The following is a 5,536-nucleotide window of genomic DNA, read 5'->3' as shown; positions in this document are numbered from 1 at the left end:
GATGTAGCCAGTTTGAAGAAAGGATCCCAAGGATGTTATTACTGGTTTTCAGCAACATGTTTAGAGAATTCGTAAAATGGATCAGACATCAACCCAATGAACACAATGATTGGTATATTAAAGTTTATATGGACAAGGTGTGACTTTCTGAAATGGGCCAAAGGAGCTCCTTTGAGATTCCTCCTGCCAGGAATGTAGAAAATGGGTACAATTTGAGGAGCATTCTGTTCCAGGCATTAGTGTCTTTGGTTTTTGGTAACAATGAGACTGTAAGTGGATCTTCTTGACACTGTGCTCTGCTGTTCTGACAAGGATGCAGAAAGGTTAAGGCTGATAAACGAGAAACCTGTGTCATGTCACCTGTCTTAACTGCTGGGTTTTCACATCCTGCCACCTTCCCCTTGTAAGGTTGATCAAAACCCTTTTGAAGATGAAGGGATTGTATCAAGATTTCCTGATGCTGAAAATATTAAGTCAGTCTTACACCATGGTTTGATGTATGGATGGTTGGCTCTGAATTAAACCATCCACCTTTGGTTTGTACAACAGTATTAGTACATAGGGGTAGACTCATAAATGTTCAAATGTTCTGTGTTAGAGTTGTGTTTAGGTTCTAAAACTTTTTTAAAAGCAAAAAACCCAGTGCTCAACTTTCACCCCTGAGCACGCTCAGTGAGACTGGCCATGCGAGCATTTATAGTGCCATGCTCTTTAAGCCTATATTTTCTTGTATAAATGTTTACCTATTTGTCTTCACCAGTGTACAATTCATTTTTTATTTTGGTGAGGGTGTGGTAGGATACCTGCCATTTAAGAAAATGAAATGTTAAAATCAGTGCACAAGAAATAGGCTGGTTTGAGCCCAGCACCACACTGAAGTGGCCTCCTGCTTTTGGAGTGAAGAAGCCTTATTCCGTCCACTTTTCCTCTTGCTCCCACACAAAAAGACAGCAATGGAAAAGCTCTTTCCCCCTTTGCTTGCCCAAGGGGATTTGAGAGCTGGCCAAGGAAAATACTTGTAAGGAATGGTGCTTTCTGTGTCAGTCCTGAACAGTGCCTGGTCTGGAAGTGTACAGTGATGGACACCTCAGAAACACGTATGGCAGGTTGCTCTCAGGAAAAACAGAAGCCTGGATTATCCATGTGGCAGCTCTGCTAGGGAGATGACAGCTCTGAACTGCCTTCCACCTGCTTGACCAGATCAGTCATGAGGGTGTCCAGATACATATATGATTTGTAGATGGAAGGAAGTGAGTTTTCTGCTTAGTGTTACCTTTGTCCTTGAGCTGCATAAACTGAACAGTAGGTAATCAGATTTCACAGAACCAATCTGACTGCTGGCTTGGTTCATAGTTTATATCATCCTTTGCTGTGAGTGCCTTTTGGTCTGAAAAATTGGGATGTTTCATAATACCCACAGCTAGGACATACTCTATATATTGTCCTCACTTTACATTAAAAGGATTGTGTTTGATCACTAGGGTTTGTCGATACTGGATTGTTTCCACTGTGAGTTTCTTAAAACGTTGTCTCTGCATAATAAAGCCACTCGTGTTAGAGAACCTTTGAACAAGAAAGTTTTGTAGGTGAAGTACTGCATATTGTTATAATATCTATACAAAAGAAGCCCTGGGTGTCAATTTAAGATTTGCACAATATCTGTTTTCCATATGTTAACACCCACAAATACACTAAATTGTTATTTTCTGCTGGGTTTTTGGAACCTTGGAAGTTATGTGTTTGTTTTGTTTCGTTACATCTATTTCTCCGAAGCAGATTTGTATGGCATTCAGTACAAAGACTTCAGAATAAGTCTCTGTGTTACACTCTGTTGCCTCTTGGCTATATAGCTTACGAGTGCAAATCGTTGAACTCCAACAAAATATTGTAGAGAACAAACCATAATGGGCTAAAATAAAATTTTAAAAAAGAGTTACAGCCAGGGTGTGAGAAACCAAGAGCGTGAGACACTAGAGACATCACTCTCTGCCCCTTCACCTTCCTGATTGCTGGGACTCTATCATTGGCCCTAGAGCTTCTGGTCCTGCCGTATTCCTGCTGAGCTTGGATCCACACAGCTCTGCACTCGCTGGCCTGTGATCTTCCTGCATTCTGCGTCATTGCGTGTGGCTATGTATGTTACCGTGAATACTGACACAGAAGAGCAGGGCTTTCCGGTCCCTAAGGCATTTAACGCACACGTGGAGAAATTAACCTTAGAAGCCCTTCTGCAGAAGGCAGATCACTTACGTACGACCGAGTCTGGCAAGGTGGAGAGCTTTGAACTACTTTGTGACCATAAGGAAAAGTTTAAAGAAGAAATAGAGTTTATTTGGCGGCTAACTCGTGCTTACACGGACATGTATGATTTATCTACAAATGTACAAGAAAAGAAACATTATGCTAATATTGGAAAAACGTTGGGTGAAAAAGGTGTTATGAAAGCACCCACGAATGGATATTGTCATATGTGGTTTGCAATTTTGTGCGGCTATGTATATGAGTTTGAGGGTTTGCAAAACAAAGTCAACTATGGCCATCGCTTCAAGGAACATCTTGATAAAGCAATCCAATTACTACCTGAAGAACCCCATTTGTATTACCTCAAAGGAAGATACTGCTATACTGTCTCAAAACTTAACTGGATTGAGAAAAAAATGGCTATTACTCTGTTTGGAAGAGTACCAACATCAACCGTTGGAGAAGCTTTGCACAATTTCCTTAAGGCTGAAGAACTGCATCCTGGTTATTCCAAGTCCAATTATTTATATTTGGCAAAGTGCTCTATAGATCTTAATAAAAAGAAGGATGCTGTGGAGTTCTGTAAATTGGGATTGTCACTTTCTTCAGTTACCAAAGAGGATAAAGAAATACAGAAAGCAACAGAAAATATTATCACCTCCTTGAAGAGATAAATAAAAGAACTTACTCTCCAAAAAAAAAAAAAAGAGTTACAGCCAGAGAAAAGCACAAAGACATCTCCACCATGTCCTATAGGGTCGAACTGATGTCAATGAGTCTGTTTGGCTAGTTCTCTTGGTTCATATTTTACATTGTTATTTTTGATATTACCATCTTCATGCTATTTTTCTTTACCAGATTGTTTCTTTACTTGCATTTCTGGAAACCTTCACTTATGTTGAATGTTTCTGAATTATTTTCTTTAGATTTACTTTTTAAAAAACCCCTGGAGGCACTTCTTGTTAGTGGAATTGGAGATTTCACATGATTGCAACTGAAATTAAGTATCAACTAATACAGATACCCTTCCAACTGAGTAACCTTCCAGAGCAGCATACTGAGGCAGGGGCAGTCTGGGAAAAACCACGCCATGTGGACAAGTCCTGTCTCTTTGGGGGAAAACAATAGCTGTCCACCATAGTAGAATTCCCTTAGTGAATCAACATGCCGGGAGGAAGTACATTTGCTCTCACGGAGAAATCAATACACTGGAATAAATTTTCAGAGAGATAAAGAAACAAAAGCCCAGAATTCCAAGATACACAGAACGGCCATGAGAACAGGGTTTTATGACTTTATTTTGCAGCCTGAAGTCCCCTGATTATCAAAGCCAGAACACAAGTCTTAAAATCATGATTTTCTGGCCCCTCATGGAAGAATTGAAAGGATTTCAACAAATATATTGTTTATATGGAATACCAAGGTGCCCACCATGCAGGCCTGGCAAAGATAATCACACCGAAGGGTGAACAGCCAGACAGAACTGACAATGTGGATGCCACCTCATAGCCAGTCCTGTTCAGCAGGTAGCTATGGGGCAGGCAGGTGTCTTTTTGCAAGACCATAAAACGAAGAAATCAATGACCGTAAAGGAGCATCGCCACTTGGCCAACACTGACAGACATCGCACTCCCACACACTGGGATGTTGAGGATTTGGAGCGAACATATTGGAAGAGCTGCCTGTACCATTCTCCCATTTATGGGGCTAAGGTATGCGGCTCCTTATTTGGTGAAAAGACAGAGCATTGGAACCTCACACACCTGGGGACGATCCAGGGTCTCCTGGAGCAGGAGTGTGGAGTTGTTGTCAAAGGCGTCAATCCCCACTCCCTGTACTTTGGCCTGTGGAAGACCACCTCCGCTTGGCACACGTAGGACAAGGACCTGTACAGCATCACCCACCTGCACTTCAAGGAGCACAACACTTGGTATGCGGTGCCCCCTGAGCAAGGAGCCCGCCTGGAAAAGCTCCCTGGCAGTTCTAGTGTCTGCGAGAGAACTTCCTGTGGCACAAGGTGGCCCTCATCTCACCCAGCCTCCTCAGGGAAAATGCATTCCCTTTGGTCGGATCACCCAGGAAGCAGGCGCGTTCATGGTCACATTCCCCTAGGGCTCCCACGCTGGCTTCCATCGCGGTTTCAACTGTGCGGAATCCATCCATTTCGCCGTCCTGCGCTGGGTTAATTACGGTAAAGCTGCTTCTCAGTGCAGCTGCGGGGAAGCTGGGGTCACATTTCCCATGGACGCCTTCGTGCGCATTCTGCAACCTGGGCGCCATGAGCTGTGGAAACAGGGCAGGGACCGCACCTCCGTGGACCACGTGGAGCCCACAGCACTGACCAGCCCGGAGTGGACGGCCTGGAAGGAAGCCCAAGCTCTTCAGGGGCATCTGCAGTCCTTTAATTCACGCAGGGCCAGGACTTGCTCTCTGACTCTGGCTGCAACACAGTGGGCTTGGGGGCTGTGCACTGGTGTGTCCTGGTCTCACACATCCCTCCTGGGCAGGCAGCTCTGCTGTGCAGCCTGAGGGCCCTACCTTCAATGTCAGTAGTCCTGCGGGATCCAGTGTCTCCCCACTTCCCACCTCAGTTCCATCTGTCCAGTGTCTCCAGCCTCCACAATTGGGAGTCGCACTAGGAGCCCTTGGGACTGAATCCCACCAGCAGTCCAGGGAGTCCAGGGACATGAGGCACACAGCAAGATCACTTGTGCACCTTCCCTCTGAGCCCCTGCCTGCTGATGGATCGTCAACAGATGACCCTGTCCCTCGGAGTTTTGAGATGCAGCATACTGTCAAAGCTTCTGGGTGCTGCTGTGACCCCATCTTCCGACCTTGGAACCCCCACTTGATCCTGATTCCCTGAGCATGCTCGCCCCTTCCTGCTGTCACTGGACATCTCAGGGAATCTCGTGGACATGGTCATGGTTATGCAGAGTCCTACCAGTGAGTGTTTGCCTTCGAAAACATTCTCAAGCCAAGTTGCTGTGCACTACATGTCCCTTGTAACCTACTCAGTTTTTGCTATGTACCACTCAGACGCCTGTAAATTCCTGCCTTCAATGATGTCAACAATCAACTTGACCGATCACTGGGCACAGAATAATGGAGCTGCTTCTCCTAAATCCTGAAAGAGGGCCAATACCAAGGTTCTTCTTTCTCTTTGAGCTCAGCTCAATTGAAGTTCTTGTCAAATGTGAGTGTGACTCTCATGCTCTCAGCCCCAGGAACAACAGTCTCACCAGCCAATATTCAACTTGGAAAGTGGTGACCTATCGTGACCCATTTACTTCAC

At 44.8% G+C, this 5,536-nt stretch overlaps 1 pseudogene; it reads left to right on the top strand.

The window, feature by feature from the left end:
• The first annotated feature begins 2,132 nt into the window (after window positions 1-2,132).
• Window positions 2,133-2,937, top strand: LOC142427550 (regulator of microtubule dynamics protein 2 pseudogene; annotated as a pseudogene).
• Window positions 2,938-5,536: the final 2,599 nt, after the last annotated feature.

This window comes from Tenrec ecaudatus, chromosome 15, assembly GCF_050624435.1.
Source record: "Tenrec ecaudatus isolate mTenEca1 chromosome 15, mTenEca1.hap1, whole genome shotgun sequence".
NCBI classification, from domain to species: domain Eukaryota; kingdom Metazoa; phylum Chordata; class Mammalia; order Afrosoricida; family Tenrecidae; genus Tenrec; species Tenrec ecaudatus.
Note: the sequence above shows the minus strand (reverse complement) of the source record. Positions and strands in the feature narration are given on the sequence as shown.